This window comes from Argentina anserina, chromosome 2 (assembly GCF_933775445.1).
Source record: "Argentina anserina chromosome 2, drPotAnse1.1, whole genome shotgun sequence".
Taxonomy (NCBI): Eukaryota; Viridiplantae; Streptophyta; class Magnoliopsida; order Rosales; family Rosaceae; genus Argentina; species Argentina anserina.
The window spans coordinates 5,845,775-5,865,271 of record NC_065873.1 but is presented as its reverse complement, the minus strand read 5'-3'; the positions used below and the strand labels follow the sequence as shown (position 1 = coordinate 5,865,271).

The window sequence follows — 19,497 nt, the reverse complement described above, 5'->3', positions numbered from 1 at the left end:
AATTTGTCGAACGATAATGAAGATATTGGTTAAATAAGTGAGCTTCTATTCATATCTCTTAAAATAACACATATGTCTCCTTTTTATACTAATCATGACAAAATCAACATATGTGAAATGATTATAAAAATTGAGAGTTCAAATATAAAATAAAATAGAATAAAATAAAATAAATCTCAACTCTTCTTCTACATACATACGACATGAGTCTTAAACATAAAAAAAATATTCAATCGATGATTAAGTAAAATTTTAATATCCAAGAACTATATATCCAGAATCATATATTTACAATTGATGATTAAGTAAAATTTTATGTCAGTTTGAAAGGTTATGTAGTATGTAGGGATTAACTCTAATGTTTTTGTTCGAAAGATATGTGCACACTGTATTGATATTAAATTTTTGGTTTTTAGCTTATGTTTACAGTGACTTCATTTTTCGGTTCCACTGTAATTATCATAATGAATGATGATGTTAAAGAACTTGTAGATTTGGCAATGTACTGTAACTTTGAACTAACATGTTAGCTATGAATCTAGATAAAATTAAGAACTTATTGAACAGAGAAAAAAAGTCAATGTGTTGGAGGTCTAATTAAAGGAGGTATAATTGACAATTGTGGAGGTATATATATCATTTTATTTATTTAATTAGACAATGGGTTTATTGGGAATTATATGGAGGTGTAAATAACATTTTGCTATTATGTAAAAGCAAATTGCAGGTCCATTAACTAAGGGCTGGTTTGGTATTGCCACAACTTTTAAAAAAATCAACTTTGACTTAAAAAAAGTTTGTGTTTGGTAAATAATACTTTCATAAGTGATGTCAATAAATAGATTGTTTGATAAATTCTAAACAAATTGTTGTAGATGTGGTTAACGACCAAAAATGACATGTTTGTTTGAGGATGAAATACTTGTATATTATTGAATGATATGGGGGCCTATATATAGGCATTTACAACACCACAATCCCGTAGGATTCGGAGTCCTAATCTACTACGGAGATGCTAATCTATCTCCTATTGGGAAACCTATTAGGCTAAGACACACACAAGGGTAGAATAGTAATTCTCCCGGAACACTCCCCCTTGTGTCGCATGCCTAGGTTGCATGGTGCACACATCGTTGCCTCGGTAAAAACCTTGTCAAGCAAAACAAAAACCTCTTGGGTAAAACAAAAGCTTGATCGAAGGGAAAAAGAGCACAACGCAACAACTACTTAAGGATCTTAACATGTGATGTAGACTCCCCCTGAAGTCTACCAAACTCTAGTGTTCCGATAAACGACGCATGCCAATGCTCTTCACATGTTTCACAAAAGTAGATTTAGGCAAAGACTTAGTGAACAAATCCGCAACATTGGATTCTGAACTCACTTGATTGATCTGAACATTCAAGAACTTCTGTTGTTGAACGTTGTAGAAGAACTTAGGCGAAATATGCTTGGTGTTGTCTCCCTTGATGAAACCTAACTTTGTCTGCTCTATGCAAGCAGCATTATCTTCATAAATGCACGTAGGTTGATCAGTTGTAGAGACTAATCCACAAGAATCACGAATATGGCGAACAAGTGATCGTAGCCAAACACATTCTTTCACTGCTTCATGGAGAGCGATGATCTCCGCGTGATTCGAAGAAGTAGCAACAAGAGATTGCTTTGTGGATCTCCAAGATATCGCCGTATTCCCAATGGTAAACACATAACCGGTTTGAGAACGAGCCTTGTGAGGGTCAGAGAGGTACCCTGCGTCGGCATAACCAACTAACAAGTTGTTTGGAGTCTTTGCATCGGGGGAAAGAGCTGCACGGGACCGGTGGCTGCTCTCGGCACCGCGCACGGTCTCCACGCCATGGCGGCCGGCGGCATCGCTGCAGCGTACGGCGGCAAGGCCGGGGTCGGCGACGGCGGTGGTGTGGGGAGATACCGTGGCGGTGTTCTCTCTGCAATAGGGGTAGAACAATGCCATGTCAATGGAACCTTTCAAGTATCGAAACAAATGCTTGATTCCATTCCAATGACGTAGCGTAGGTGCGGAGCTAAATCTAGCCAATAAGTTCACTGCGAAAGATATGTTCGGTCTAGTGCATTGAGCAAGATACAATAGTGCCCCAATCGCACTAAGGTATGGAACTTCAAGACCAAGAACGTCTTCATCATCCTCTTTAGGACGGAAGGGATCCTTCTTGATATCTAGACTTCGGACGACCATGGGAGTAGACAATGGACTGCATAGATCCATATTGAAACGTCGAAGCATCTTCTGCGTGTAATTTGACTGATGCACTAAGATGCCGTCGGCCCTATGCACAAGCTCAAGGCCGAGACAGAATTTCGTCCTCCCTAGGTCTTTCATCTCAAATTCCGACTTCAGATAAGACACGGTCTCTTCAATCTCATCAAGAGTACCGATTATGTTCATGTCATCAACGTAGACCGCAACGATGACGAATCCGGAATTTGTCTTTCGTATGAACACGCATGGGCATAGTTCATCATTCTTGTAACCCCTTCTCACCAAGTATTGATGCAATCGATTGTACCACATTCTTCCGGATTGCTTTAACCCGTACAATGAACGACGTAATGTGACTGCATGAGCACTCCGTGGTCTGGAGGCACTTGATGGAGGTAAAGGTAGTCCCTCAGGAGCTTTCATGTATATCTCTGCGTCAAGATCCCCATAGAGATAAGCTGTGACCACATCCATAAGCTGCATGTTTAGTCTTTCGGACACTACCAGACTAATAAGGTAGCGGAAGGTAATGATGTCCATAACAGGAGAATAAGTCTCTTCATAGTCAATACCAGGTCGTTGTGAGAATCCTTGCGCCACGAGTCTTGCCTTATAACGCACGATCTCGTTCATCTCATTACGCTTACGAACGAAGACCCATTTATGTCCAACAGGTTTGACATCTCTTGGAGTCAATTCAACCTTTCCGAAGACTTCTCGCTTCGCTAATGAGTCAAGTTCTACCTGGATTGCTTCCTTCCACTTCGGCCAATCTGCTCTGCGTTCGCATTCAGCTACAGAGCGAGGTTCAACGTCGTCTTCAGATATGATCTCAAGTGCGACGGAATAAGCGAAAACGTCATCAATGCATGTAGTGGCTCGGTTTCGGACCGACTGCTCACTTGTGTAGTTCACTGAGATTTCGTTGTTCTCTGGCATCAAACAAGGTTCCATAGCGTCCCACGGTAACACTTGAGTTGATTCATGGACATAGCTGTAATCAGAGACAACTTCATACGATGGTGATTCATCGTTGATGACGCGCTGTGCCTTAGTCATTCACTTCTTTCTAGGTTTTGAATCCCTAGAGTTTATCGGTCTCCCCCTTTTTCTTTGAGGAGCCGAGGCCGAAGCTGCTCCATGCCGGGCCATCTCAGCATCATCGCCACAAGGGGCGCCGGCAACACCACGGCGTAAGGTGGTGCCGCCGTCGGCCTCCGTCCCACTGTCAGGGGCGGTGCCAATGTTGCTAGGTCCAGGAGCTTGTCTTCCACGCCCGTATTTCGGGACATCCAACCATGCCGGTACGTTCACAGCGGGTATGTTTGATCTCGTCACTTTAGCAATATCTACAAAGCCGTCGGGCATCGAATCCGCGACTTTCTGGAGGTCGATAATGCGTTGCACTTGTAACTCACTTTGAGCAGTGCGAGGATCATAATGAGACATAGTGGGGACACACCACGTCAATTCCTGACGTTCATTTGGAATGATAACATTCCCATCTCCCCCTAACGACGGGAAGCATGTCTCATCAAAGTGACAATCTGCATATCTTGCAGTAAAGAGATCTCCGGTGGTTGGTTCTAAGTAGCGGACAATCGTTGGGGAATTATAGCCAACATAGATACCTAATCGTCTCTGAGGACCCATCTTAGTACGCAGTGGAGGCGTAATAGGCACATAAACGGCGCAACCAAAGATGCGTAAGTGTGAAATATTGGGTTCGTAACCAGTTACCATCTGGTACGCACTAAACGCTTGGTTAGCCGCGGGTCGGAAACGAATAAGTGTCGCTGGATGCAACACTGCATATCCCCACGCAGAGACCGGCAGGTTAGTACCCATAACCATTGCCCGAGCAACAAGCTGAATACGCTTGATGGTAGCCTCTGCTAGACCATTCTGTGAATGAACATGAGGAACGGGATGTTCAACTTCGATCCCAATAGACATGCAGTAATCATTAAAAGTTTTGGAGGTGAATTCTCCAGCATTATCCAAACGAATGGATTTGATAGTATAATCGGGGTGGTGAGCCCGAAGTTTGATGATCTCAGCTAATAACTTAGCAAATGCAGCATTCCTTGTGGATAGCAAAGCGACGTGTGACCAACGCGTCGATGCATCAACCAATACCATAAAATATCGAAAAGGTCCGCATTCTGGTTGAATAGGTCCACAAATGTCACCTTGGATACGTTGTAAGAATGGAATGTTCTCGGTTGAAGCCTTAGCAAAAGAAGGACTTCCTTGAAATTTAGCAAGAGAACAAGCTTTGCAAAATGAGCGATGGGCATCAGAGATTGCCATGGAGGCATGTGAAAGCACGGGAGGCATCACAAGCTCCTGTGAAGGAGGGGATGCCGCCACCGACGGCATGAAAGCCGAGGAGCTGCCGAGTGGGGCATGCTCGGCCGCGCCATGCGGTGCATGGGTAGGCACGGCCTCACCGTGCGGAGTACGGGTTAGGTGATCGTCCAATCGCTTCCGGGACTTGAAAAATGGATGACCATGTGAATTCTTAAGAATTCTAATCATCATATCACGTCCAGGGTGCCCGAGACGGGCATGCCAAAGCATATAAGAGTCCGAATCACAAAAGTTGCGTTCAACCGCATATGATTCAAAGATTCGAATGGAAGTAAGATACAAACCATTCCCAAGACTCTTCATCTTCTCTAAGATGCGGCGATGGCCTGCTTTCTCAGAGGTAACGCAAAGATATTCATCTCCATTCTCAACATAAGTATCGAGGTGAAAACCATTGGCACGTATGTCCTTAAAACTTAGCAAGGTGCGGGGAGACTTCGGCGCATAAAGAGCGTCTACGACGTTAAGAGTCGTACCATTAGGCAACATGAAAGAAGCTGTGCCTCTTCCTTGAATGATGGATTTCGAGCCAATCATTGTAGTCATCGAAGAAGTCGAAAACACTAGATCCGTGAACAACTGCCTGTGCCGTAGGACAGTGTGGGTGGTTCCGCAATCAGCTAGACATTCGATTTCACCGCGTGACATCTACAAAATGACAATTAAGAGAGTCAGTGACACGGGAACAATTCTATACAATACGCCGTAGGATATTGTAAGAAAGGGAATCAGAACAAAGCGCGATTCCATCGAATGTATCACATGGCAATAGTGCTACATTCTTCAACTAAAGAGTTGGAAATCATGGTATTGAAGCAGTGAAATACCAAACAGTAAACAAGGGTGGTAGAAACCATCCAATAATGGTGTGGAAAACACACAAAGAGTACCGGTGAGTGCATAGAACGGACTTGGAGAAAACCGGAAAAACAAACCGGAAAACCATGTCAAAAGAACTCAAAACCGGGTGAATTTTGGACGAGGAAAACGTGGCAGCAGGGGCTGCTGCAATATGCCGGAAGAATCACGAGAAAACGACGAACAAATCGTCGAAAAACTCGGTGGAAAACCGGCGGCACCTATTGCCGGAAAAACCGGCCGGCGGCTGTCGAAACTGGCCGGTATGGAGGCCGGGACTTCAGGTCCGACAGGGGACGACGGCAGGAACCGAGTGGCGGTGCCGGAAACGCCGGTAAATGGCCGGAAGATGGCGAATACGCCGGCAAAACGTGCCGGAAACGCCGGAATAGTAACCGGGGCCGGCCAAGGCAAAACGACGTCGTTTTCGACGTTCCGAGGTTCGTTTTCCGAATTTTAAGTTCCAAATTCACAATGTAGTGCTATTGGGGTCCCATGTGACCCAAAAAGCGTCCAATTTAAAAACCACGTGAGTTGCACACGTTGATCATCATGCTAAGTGTCGGATAAATAAAATTCTCAAAGATATCGTCTTGTAAGCAAGAAATGAGAAATTTTATTGAATGCCAATCTTTAATACATCACACATAAACTTCTAATTCCAAAATCAAAAGACTATTACAAAGTCAATGAAAATAACAATGGCGGTCGGCCATAACAATACTTGAATCATAAAGCTAAAGAAGCTAAAACGACTAATCAAAGTCGGGAGTATCCATGGTATCAACCGGAGGCCTAGCTTTAGAAGCAAGGGGCTCAGGTTTCATGGAGATATGGTGAGTCTCGATCTCATGGTCCTCATCCACATGATTCGATTCGGGTTGTAGAAACTTCTTGTAGGCGGAGTAAGCCTTGATCATCTCTTTGCTAGGGCGACAATCGCGATTAAAGTGCTTAAAGGAGCCACATTTGAAGCATGGAGACTTGCCATTACCGGAAGTGGAGGCATTAGGAGGCGCACGGCCTCCTTGGAGTGTGGGACGGGTACGGCCTCCCCCTGAGGGTGCGGCGCCGCCACCATCACGGGTCCATGTATTGGACCGAGGCCGAGATCGGCCTTGTTGCATCCCACCACGAGAGTTGTTATTTTGGTGCTGATATGGAGCGTTCCTTGATTGATTCTTTTGCTTAGGAGCTTTCCCATAGTTAGCCTGTGGCGTAGAAATTCTTTTAGTGCCAACAGGTCTATTGTTGTTGTTGAGGAGAATCTCAGAATGTCTCTCCTTCTTAGCTAAGAGTGCCATTAAGTCGGCAAAAGACCGGATCTTCCCTTCCTCTACATGAGTGCGGTACGTATGAGCTTGAACCTCATAGTTGATTGGAAACGTGTCCAATGTCTTATTGAGAAGATCTAGGTCGGTCTTGATGACACCAACGGTGCCAAGATCGGATTGCAAGCATAGCATATCCTGATTGAAATCATCCACTCTCTTATAGTCCAATAGACGGATATTGTCCCATCTAACGGTCAATTCAGGAAGAAGCTTATCATGAACGTTGTTGTACCGCAAGCGTAGTTTGTCCCATAATTCTTTAGGATCTTTTACGTTCAAGTATTGCCTCTTGAGAGTTGCATGGATGTGACGTCTCATGAAGATGAGAGTCTGAGTCTTAGCCATGGGTGGGAAATCAGCAGGAGGGTCGGCAAACATGCCTTCAATCCCTCGGCTCTCGAAAGCGAGTTCCATGTCGGAAACCCAGCGGTGGTATTCCTTTCCTTCTAGATCAAGAAGGCCAAATTCCGGTCGAGATGGCGATGACATCTACAAAACGAATACGGAATCGATTAGATTCAAGTATAATAGGAATTAGAAGGGGTGACGTATATGGTCACAAGAAAAATCGATGCAAGCGGCGATACTCATGATCGCACCCAAAACAACGGTGCACTCAGGCGACCACACGAAAATCGATTAACTTCCCTTTTCAAAACAATCGTGACTCCCCCAGGACCGTCACACAGAAAACATCGACCAAGAGGGGAAACTCATCCCTCTATAGTCTCATCGGCGTTATAAGAAAGGCCGGAGTTAAGACAAGAAGAAGGCTAATAGCGCCCGATATAATATATCTATACGTTCAAAAGCGGGAACGTTTATGAAAAATTTACCTTGGAGGGTTTGTAGTATACGGGAGTAGCTTCTCCTGAGCGAAGTCCTTGCTTGTGACTTTCACGTCTCTTGCGTGAATATGCGGGAGGAGCAATTTTGAGTGATTTGATGCGGGAACTTGCGGGGCAAAAAGATTTCTTTGCGGAGGAAGCGCTGCGGGGCTGCGTGCAGGAGCTGCGGGGCTGCAGGGCTGCGGGGCTGCAGGGCTGCAGGGCTGCAGGGCTGTGGGGCTGCGGGGCTGCAGGGCTGCAGGGCTGCGAGGGCAGGGGCTGCGAGGGCAGGCAGGGGCTGCGGCGGCGGCAGGAGGCTTGCGGCGGCGGAGGAAGGGAAGAAGAAAAAATTTCGGAAGGCTCTAAAAGATTCAGGGTTTTAGGGCTTCGTGCTGATAACGTGTTTGAGGATGAAATACTTGTATATTATTGAATGATATGGGGGCCTATATATAGGCATTTACAACACCACAATCCCGTAGGATTCGGAGTCCTAATCTACTACGGAGATGCTAATCTATCTCCTATTGGGAAACCTATTAGGCTAAGACACACACAAGGGTAGAATAGCAATTCTCCCGGAACAATGTTTTTGTTTTAACATATTGAGAATGATTATAGATAAAGGTGTTATTTGAAAATTTACAGAAAAATATTAACATCTATTAAGCTTTAAGTAAAATTAGCTTCTAAAAACAACATTTAGGTTCTTTCCAAAAGTTACTGTGAGTGACCTACAAATTTAAAAAAAAACAGATTTTTCTGGAGTTACTAAACACTATGAAGTTTAAAAGTCGACCTAAAAGCTGATTTTTTTAGAAATGAAGTACCAAACTAAGCCTAAGGAAGTATACGTGTCTGAGAGGTATGAATAAAAGCTCCCGTAAATAATAAAATTAAAAAATTAAAAAAATTATAAGTAGGTAAATCCATGACTGTTCATTTAGTTTATATTGATGGTTGATTATGAGATTACTAATTTTCACTATGACTGTTCATTTTTGTTTATCAATTGATAGTTGATTATGAGATTACTAACTTTCACTATGACTGTTCATTTGTTTGATGCAATCGACCGAGCAAATGATTTTTTGTTTATATTGATATTCTATAAAAATTATTTTTATTGATAAACTAAATTTTTGAATGGTTAAGATTATATATTTCAATTTCTCAAATGTGCAATTGAAAGAATGTTCAGATGCACATATACAAACTAGATTACTAACTTTCATTATGACTGTTTATTTTTTTGATGCAATCGACCGAGCAAACGATTTGTTGTTTACATTGATATTTATAAAAATTATTTTTATTGTTTGAATGGTTAAGATTATATATTTCAATTTCTCAAATGTACAATTAAAAGAGTGTTTGGACGCACAAATATAAATCAGGTTGGACACAAAAATTTTCTCTTTAAAGGCCCAACACCATTGATGGAGGAAGCAAGCAGTGGTTTGTAATCTGTTGGCTTGAAAATTTAACGTCTAAGTTTGCCCAGGGAAATAAAATCTTTTCTATATATGGAGCTGTTAAATATCAGGACTTCACATCTTAAAGCTCTCTGAAAAAAGTAGTGAGTTCTTTTAGGGGAAAAAACATGGGTTCAGCCCTTGCATTCTGGTGCCCCTTGCTCCATCTTCTACTACTGCTGCTGGTTTTGGTAAACCAAAAACTATATATAATCTTCTTGATTCCTCTTCTCTTAAATTGACAAGATTGATGATCTTTCTCAATTCTAGCTACTTTGATCGTTAGAAATCAAAATGGATAGATCATAAATTGAGCTGAAGTTCAAATTTTCAAAGTGTTTCATTCTCTTCTTTTCTCATAGATTAATTTAGTTACCAACAATTGCGCTTATGCTAAACTATCATGCAGTGTGTAAGTGTGTTCAAGGATTTGCAAGCAGGAAGCTGACTGAGGAACAAAGAAATCATGCTCATCATCATCACCCCATATGGATCACGTAGACCCTTCACATATAATTTTCTTCACCACCAAGGACTTAAAGGTTGGGAAAATCATGCCAATCTATTTCCCAAAAAGAAACCCTTCAAAATCTCCTCACTTACTACCAAGGAATGAAGCTGATTCAATTCCTTTCTCATCAGAAGAACTCCCCCACCACCTTAAGTTTTTTTCTTTCTCTAAAAACTCTCCCCAAGCCAAAGCAATGGAAGACACTCTGAGGGCTGAAGCAATGTGAGATTGAACCCATCAAAGGAGAGACCAAGTTCTGTCCCACTTCCTTAATTAGAATCCATGCTGGACTTCACTCAAAGTATGTTGGGACCAAAGACCCCTTTCACTGTTGTAGCCACTGCCCATCTCACCAATTCAACTACCCTTTTCCAGAATTATACCATTTTGAAAGAGCCTGATGAGATACCCAAAGGGGTTTGGTGTAGTGGTAGCAGGCTGCATGCTGCATTTGCACGTTGGCGAATGCTGATGTGATATTCCTGGTAATAGGAAGTCACTAGTTTGATCATCTGCATGTGAAAAACACCACATGGAGAGGACCCGTACTGTATCTGCTCTCCAGTCTGGAGTGGTAGACCCATCAGTCCACCATTTTTGTAACAAAAAAAAAAAGCCTGATGAGATCTTTGCTCCAAAGATGGTGGCATGTCACACCATGCCTTACCCTTATGCAGTTTTTTACTGCCATAGCCAACAAAGTGTGAGTTGTACAAAGTTGAGTTAGTGGGTGAAGATGGAGATAGAGTTGACGCTGTTGCTGTCTGTCATTTGGTGCCCTCTAATTGGAGCCCTAATCATGCATCATTCAGTGTCCTCAGGATCAAGCCTGGGACTTCTGCTGTGTGTCATTTCTTTCCTTCAGATAATCTTGTATGGGTTCCAACATCAACCTCAGTGTAATAAAATAATGCAGATCAATAAATAGTACATGACTATAACTTACGTAGTCAAAATAATTTATGTGGTGAACTTGTTCAATATTTTGAAACTTCAACAGACATATATATTAATTATCACCAAAGTAAAGAGATATAACAAAGTTATATATAGATATATGAATTAACCCACTATGCTTACAAGAGGCTATCTGTTAATTACAAGTAAGCCTATCTAAATTACAAAAGTAAATAAACACATGCATTTGCATTTGTAACACAAGCTAAAGATATTACGGAATTTATCGCACAATTAGTCAATTATCAAAATAATTTTTTGCTGCTTTGGTGAGCAAATTGACAGTACATCAAGTGCTTAAATGATTTCAATCAGATTCAATTGTCAAACTGCTTGAGGGGCTCTGTGACATTGCAAGTGCATATATGCATCACATATTTTAAGTCAACTGGACATTGAAACGGATCAATTGCTTTTGTTGGCATATTATCGAAAAGAAACAGCACTATAAAATCTCTGCAGCTCTCAGCCTCTCACCCACCTTAGACTTTGGTTTGGAGTTTGCGGAAGACTGATTTCATTACTCAAGTGGATAAATTGTTGCAAGAAGAAGCCAATTTAGGAAAGTTGATCGATGATGATGAAATTTCCAATTCAAAATGTAGTTGGGTGTTCAGTCATCAACACATAGCTCCATTTAATGAAGAGTTATATGACTCCCGCATATATCTTATCACGTTTTCTCACAAAGGAGGCCAGTCTAATTTCTTCCTCTACACAACGTAGACTCATTGAATTAGCTAGCAAGAAATGTTTCTATTTATGCTTTCAGAAACTGATTTTGGATGGTGTATGAGACAAGTGAAAACTAAAGCTGTATTTAAACAAGCTATGCAAACACATTGAATCAACTAGAACATAAAACCGGTTAAGAGTAATACTTAGATATATTCACTGAGATTGCCATTTATGCAAGCTTTGATCTTCTGCTCTCCCATACAATTACAACCTCAATGAGATATGTAGTTGTATGTATATGTATCGAGACACATGGAGCAATGCTCATGTATATATAGTGATTCAATTAATGTCTTGCTCATCAAAGAGTCCTAATTGAATCACAGTTTGTTCCCTTATTGAACATGAGAATCATATCATAAAACTAGTTAGATTCTTAGTGAATATTTTGTTTATATGATTACAAAATATTATTGAAAATACATTCCTCGTTCAATTACAATTGCTTAGATATTATTTGATCAATTACTTAATCCTCAAGTCATGTAAATTAGAGTATAAGTCCAAATATATCTTTCAATCTCTTTCTAGACTGTACACTGATTACAATTGATTAACTGAACAAGATAAAAACTAAGTAAAAGTATAAGGCATGCGTGAGCTGAATATAATGCATAAATCCAAAACAAATAACTCAATCATTTGTGATTGAAAATGTAGAACCTATAATTAGTACAGAACACCAGTAACTGCTGATTCTGCAAGAAATCCTATAAAATACAAGAGTTCCATATAAAGTAGAGCTAATAACTATTCACATATAATTTTCTGCAATGTCAAAAATACTATGTGTCCTCCAAATGGTTTTAAAAAAAACTCCAAAATCACAAGTATCAGTAGCACCAGTGGACATGAATATACTTGTTAACTGCAAAGGCAACATGTATAGAACAAATACTGACATATGTATCCACTTGACTTCATAACAACTTGATATAATAAAATTGAAAATAAAGTTCTATAATTTCGAAATAATGGAATTCCTCAATTTTCACTAGGCCAAAATAGTGGATAGACAATGGTAGATAGACAATGCAGGGGGAAAAAACAATTGTCTAAGATTTCAGACAATAGTTTCAAAATAAGTTTTGTTTTAAGTTTTGGTTCGGACAATGTTTTTGTTCTCGACATGGTTAGATGTTTATAAGACAAAGTTTTATATTTACCATAAATCATATTGTCCAAAATTGTGTTTAAGACAATGGTTTTAGACTGTCTATTATATGTACTCAGATTCTGAACAATGGTTTTATTTATTTTGGGAACATTGTTTGAATTGTTTCACACAATATATTTTTTACAATGGTTGTTTGAGATATCTTTACACATTGTCTCAAATCTATAACTAACAATGGTTTTTGAAAACAAATCCATTACAATATAAATCCTAGCTATTAGAGGGAATTCATGACTCACTTTCATTTTCCCCCCTCATTTTTTCCAACCCTAACACTTGGCCATTTAGGCATACACTTTCCATTTCAAATCTGCGCAAAAACACTTTCCATTTAGGCAAACTCACCGGTCCAAAACTCCACTGCCCCACCATCATTCTGTTGGCGATTAGCTCATCCCAGCAGTTGTTACAATCCTCACGTCATGGCAGTAAGCCTCATGTCCCGGCAAGAAGCCTTACGTCCCAGCAGTTCATTATCTTCTGAGGCACCTCTCACTCGATTCTCTCGCTATCGGGTCTGTGATCCTGACACTAGCTTTTCCTCCAATTAGAAACCCTAGCAGTTGATTCCTACATATCTAGAAATAGCCTTTGATTCTCTCTCTATCGGCTCTTCGCCTGGGTTTCGTTTGCAAGAAGTAGCTTCGGCGCAGCCCAAGACTAAGCTCTTCGTCGGATTGAACAAAGGCCACGTACCACCAAGAAAGAATTGGCTCCTCGTCCTTCTAATCGTAAAAGGGTAATTCAGAATCTAATCGCTTGTTTCACTTTGTATATTTGTTGATTCTTTGATTTGTGTATTGGATTTTGTTTATTGAATTGCGTTGTCATGTTTTGGGTCTGAGATTTTTTTTATAATACTAAGAGGGTTCACTTTGTGAGGAACCTGAAAAGGGAAGTTGTTGGCTTCACTCCATATGAGAAGAGGATCATGAGCTTGACAGTCCTCTTAAGATTGCCAAGATGAGTTGCCTCAAGCATTCTTCTCATACTCTTATTTGTCATTTGTACTCTGTTAAGTTATGTGAACACAACAAAAAATGTGAATTAATCTACGGGTAGCTAATGTTACAATTTTCACCAGTACCAGATATAAAATACTTAATTGTAGTCAAGAGGAGTAGAAACAACATCACTCTTTCAAAATCTCTATTAGCCACTTATCACTCATTTAAGCTGCAAGCAACTTAGATTGTGCCTTTACCCTACACAATGTCTTCAATTTTGAGAATGTAGAATATTTAAAATTGCATCTTTGTAGTTTCGCATAACAAAATTTGTTGTTTGTTTATTAGGAGCTTTGGATTGAATTTTCACAATACGATCATCCTATTGTTTTTACAGTTGAGGCTCAGGTATTGTGGAAAGATAGAAAGAATGATGTAACATCCATAAATTCAGAACAGTAAAAATTCGAATTTGTGGATGCTAACATTCTGATAAAACTTCAATAAATGAAATTACATTACAACAGCTGAATATCTTGTCCAAGTTTAACAAAACACTTAGATTTCAAACTGTCATAAAACGTAATTACACGTGTAAGTTGTACAATAGTCATCTCTCACAAATCCTCACCAAAATAGGAAAATGAACAGAAGCAAAAACAACACCCTGTTGTTACACTGCACACTCCTTCTGCCTCTACTAATGCGAAGTACCTGCAGTACTACCCCTGCACCAATAATGGTACACCAGGATTGTAAACACAAACCTAGTCAGCTACAAAGCTGGTATGAGTAACTAAAAGAAATACTCAAGGATAATGTAACATATTTCTAAACTCAGAAATATATATAAAACAACATTATCATCACAACACTAACAACGTCAATTCGCAACCAATGCCACAACAAACGCCACAAATTGCCACACAAGCATAATCACAACTCACAATCACATCGCAACACATGCAGAACATTCTGGGTCAATGCGACCCTCAAGTCGCACCCAGAAGATTGGCAGTAATACTAGATCTCTAGATGATCATCCCTACAACCGGCCAAGGAGTGGTTTTGACATATGCCTACGCCACTAAGGCCGCCACACAGGAAAAACATTGAAATACATTTTGCCACTTGGGCCGCCACTAAGGCTAAATTATATGTATTCATTTTCTTTCGCCAAACTGGCCGACACTAAGGCAGAACAACTCACACAAGTCTTTTGCCTAAAAAGGCAGCCACAAAGACAACACCACAACCCATAAATCTACACACGCAATAATCATACCGGAAGGTACATTTTCTTCCCTTCCGGTAACAACAAAATAATCACAACACAATAACGCCGGAATGTACATTTTCTTCCCTTCCGGTCACACAACATATAAGCACTTCGACTATACAAATATTCCATCCAAAAACCTCCAATTTACCGAGAGGTACATTTTATTGCCCCTCGGTCTCATCCTCCATAGTTCAATGAAAACCAACTAAAAATACACAATATATTTCACAAATATAGTAGTTTTATATACTTAGTGATAAATATATGCATATCATATTACCATTTAGATATACGTATATAAATCACCAAATATATACACATTTATATTCAATCACACAAGAAGAAGAAAATATATAAAATGTAAGTTCACACGTTTAGTTACCGCCGAGGTAACTAGACCAAACGTGAGGTTTACTCACCTTAATGCTTACTTCCACTTCTAACTCAACAAGTCGAACACTTGTTTCCAACTCAAGCACCTAAGTTAAACAAAGCTCCACTTAGTAAAAAGGAACCAAAACAAACCAAATAATAAACACTTCATAAATTTCAGCAAGAATGCTGAAATTACTAAGGTCACCCATGCCACACACTAGTGGCATCCACTCCAACCTCTTCACCCTCTTCTTCTCTTACTTCCCAAAACCAACCTTTCCAAAATGTCACAACTTACCCAAACAATACCATGACACTCCCAAACAGCCCCTACTCCCTCAAGCCTCCCTTTCTTTCCAAAAGGAACCCCTTCACTACCCAAAAAACCAAAACAGTGGCCTAACTACTTCCACTATATCAAAATCTCTCACATGAATTCCATCAAACACTTTTTGTGCATTCCGTTAAACCCTTCCACTTCTCACAACCAAGACCCCAAAACTTACAATACCTTTTGACCTTCAAATAATTCACCATTACCACTAAGAACACCACATGACTCTAACTCTCACTATCTAAACATAAAACCAGCATAGTCCCACATCACCACTACATCTAAATCATTGATCAAAGAAATGGAGGAGGTAATTACCTCAGTGACTACCCAAAAAGGGCAAGGAGCTGTTGTAGTTGTAGCTGGTATCTTTCCCCTTTAAAAAGTAACAACAAACTTAAGTTTCAGGTAGTGGCACAGCTCCAGGGACTGCCAAGGCTGATTCCAAGTGAACCCGAGCCTTAGGCTCACCGGGAACACCACCCAAGTGGCTGTATGATCTGCTGAAACTCCAAGGCAGTGGCACAGCTTTTCAGAAGACTTGTCTCCACCTCAGGTCGGTACTGCTCTGTCCTGTGATGTCCACAGGCCCAGTGACATTTGCTGCAAGGATGGAAGTGGAAGACTGAGGGAGAAGAAGAAAATCTGAAATGAGGAAGAGAAGGAGTCGGTTTGGGAGGAGAAGAAGAGAACAAACAATGAAGAAGTAGATGAAAGAAGAATGGCTCGGGTTGGATAAGAAGAGATGGGACTGAAAATATCTGATTTTCATTTCTTTCTCTTCCCATTATACCCCTTATCCAAACACACCTTCCATTAACAAAATCTTGCTCATGCGATTTCTGAATAAAGCATGCCACGTGTCTACAAACTCGTATGGACGAGCTCTAAGACTTTTATAAAGGAAGTTTCCTGAAACGAGCGACGAATTAAAAGTCAACTCTTGAGTCAACTGCATTAAATCGAAAAAAACAACTTAATGGTTCTCGAACCGATTTCTACTTCGAATGAAGGCTATTTAAAAGACGTAGAATATGGATATAACCAAAATATCATTTCATTAATCTCCATGAAATTACAAGAAATGAATAATGAAATTCGGGTTATTACAAATGAAACTTGTAGTTTATATCTACTTAATGTGCTTGATGTTAGGAAAATCTGAGCCAAGAGTGTAAGTTTTTGATAAGGATAAATTTGTTGAACATCTAGGAAGTGGATTGATGAGAATTTGTTCATGAAGGTATGGCATTCTGACTGTTAGCTTGACAATACTACTCACATAGTCATATCGCATAGTGGATTTGATGTGTTAAACATCGTATGGTTTGATTTTCTCAATTTCATTTAAGATCTTATTTTGATTTATAGGATGTTTGCTTAATTTTTGATTCTGTGAAACTAATGTTTTACTAACACTTATAATCTATATATCCTTGCAACTGAGAAGATTCTAAGGTTTCCATATTCCATGATTCTTGAAGTTGGAAGCATCCATGTAGATGGAGAAGGTAACAATCAAGACAATATGAAAGCTCATTCTCTCTACATATATAGTTGTCCTATGTGATCTTAACCTTCTCTCTGACTTGCCTCACTACAGCACAATACAATGTTGGTCTTGATGGTTAATTCAACCTTAATTTCCTCCATTTCTTTTGATGTATGTGCCAGATGTTTCGTGCGATTAATCTGATTTAGTACTTTTTTGTGCATTTGCATAGTTTATAAATCTCATTTCATCCATCTAATGAAGTTTGTAGCAAAGAGGAGAAAAGAACAATTTATAGCTCCTGAACATGTGCTCAAGGCTTTACATGTATGTGACCCTTTCAATGCCATGATATTAATTTTTTTGTTTGCCTTATATTTCGCTAAATGGTCTAATCCATGATGAACCTGGGTAACCATTGTATGGTTTAATAATAAATTGAGTGTGCCTATCAATCTATGCATCCACATCTTTTACTTGCATTATATTTGTGAGATATAGTTTATTTATGTACTTTGGAAACTTAATTTTTAGTAACTTTGGTCTTATATCCTTGATTATATATGTTATAGTTTATATAGGTTACACAATTATTGGAAGATTGTAATTCCTAAACTTTCGAACTATGGTAGGATGTAAGTCTATTCAGTCCATATTCTGTGAAGTTAAAACATAATCAATGTACTTATGAGAATTAGATCTTTTTCTGCATGCATGATGTAGCAAAATGTGTCAAATGGGGCAATGGAGCAGACATGACTAAGGAATAAGCCTTACCAAGCATCAGATGATATATATGACATGTACTATCCAAATCTTTATTTTCATTCATTGTAGTCAAATTCTTCATTCTAACGGTTATATCACCTAAAGGATTATAGAACTTATTAATCGGTGTTCGGATTCATTTAGGGCACCAATTTCTTTTAGGCAAGGAGGTGAATAAGCTATGATCAATTGAGATTTATATGATAAGATTTTATATTCTATACTTAGAGGACATGTATAGTAGACTCATTTATGTTCCTCCGACTTGGGTTGTGCAAGAGATTCAATTGAGTCCCGTTGAAAAGAAAGCGGAACATAGGTAATGAATGTCTTCTATCCGCTGGAGCGTAGTGATTTTGGGTAGTTTACTAGTGTTAGTTACTTACTACTCATAGACTTTTTTTTTCTCCTCAATTAGACAATATCAAAGGTTGTGATATCCCTGCCAATTGGCTTATTGTGCAACTGATACAAATGAGATGATGTAATTGAATTAATTGATTATGATAATGCAATTGAATTGAATTGAATTGGTTTGATTATCATAAACCAATTGACTTTTGTCTTTTCACTTTCAATTAGACAACTTTATTGTGAATATGAACCAGAACCATTATTTATGTATGAAAGACAAATAATAGTATTCACAAATGAGAAAACTAGAAAGCATTGTTCCATAGACCAAATGACAATGCAAATGAAAATAAAAAATTGTTGTTTGATGAAACTACATATAATAGTTAAAATGTGAAAAACCATTGTTGACATTAATATAAAAACATTCTCTGATAATAATTACAATGCTCTTTTATTAAAAAGCATTATCTTTTTTGGTGTTTAGACAATGGCTTTTTTAACCATATCTATTGTATGAGTTAAGTCTAGACAATGCTTTCTGTGCATCTGAACTATGTAACAGACAATGGTACAATCATATATCAGATAATGGGTAAAAACTATTGTCAACCTTAATTTTTGGCGTAGTGTTTATAGAATCAAAATCAAGTTTACATCACTGAATAAAGATAACAAACAGAAATACAAGAATAAAGACTTTTGTACATATTTTATTTCAGATAATTCTATTTTATTTCAGATAATTCTATTTTTGGAATGAAATAATTTTTGAGTAATTTTATTTCAATTTCTATTATTCTTAACCATTTCCAACTTTCGTACATATAGAATTAAATTAGACATCGTTATGAATTCCTGAGATTTTATGGAATATCGTTCAGACATCAAAGCTATCGGTATTAATTAAGCAAACAACTGTTATTGAACTGCCCAACATCCCTTGTCATTTTTGCCCCTCTCAATAATAATATAATCAAAACTTGGATTAAATAAGTAAAGGATAGAGCAGTAAAATGTTAATAAAAAGATGAAAAGATGAAATTCCTAAACATAGTGGAGTTATCCTATCTGCAACACTTCTATTTTACATGCAAAAAGTACTTACTGTACTAGAAATTTGGTGAATGTGGGAACAACGCAAGCATTCTACTAGAACAATGGAGGTTGATATTTCAGTGGTGATGTTCGAGTGCATGAGGAGTACGACAACAACCTTACTCGGAAGAATGGGTAGGGAGGAAAAGAAATCCATGAAAGGACCTTCACAATTAAATTATTCGATAATTTCACTCAAGAGGCTTGGTTTTGGAAATTATTGGTAAGCAGTGTATCATTGTGTTTACATTTTTGATTTCATATATATATATATATATATATATTATACGTTCGGATTGTATGCATCTTTGGGGATAGATGATGATCTAGGTCATCGCGTGAATGATTTTTTGTT

General features: G+C 38.9%; 1 protein-coding gene and 1 pseudogene across 1 annotated transcript in view; one reads left to right on the top strand and one right to left on the bottom strand.

Annotated features, from left to right (window-relative positions):
* Nucleotides 1-19,497, bottom strand: part of LOC126781944 (coatomer subunit gamma) — a 169,146-nt gene that overhangs the window by 86,910 nt on the left and 62,739 nt on the right. The gene's annotated exons all lie outside the window — the stretch shown is intronic.
* On the top strand, nt 6,633-10,561 carry LOC126781957 (BURP domain-containing protein BNM2A-like; annotated as a pseudogene).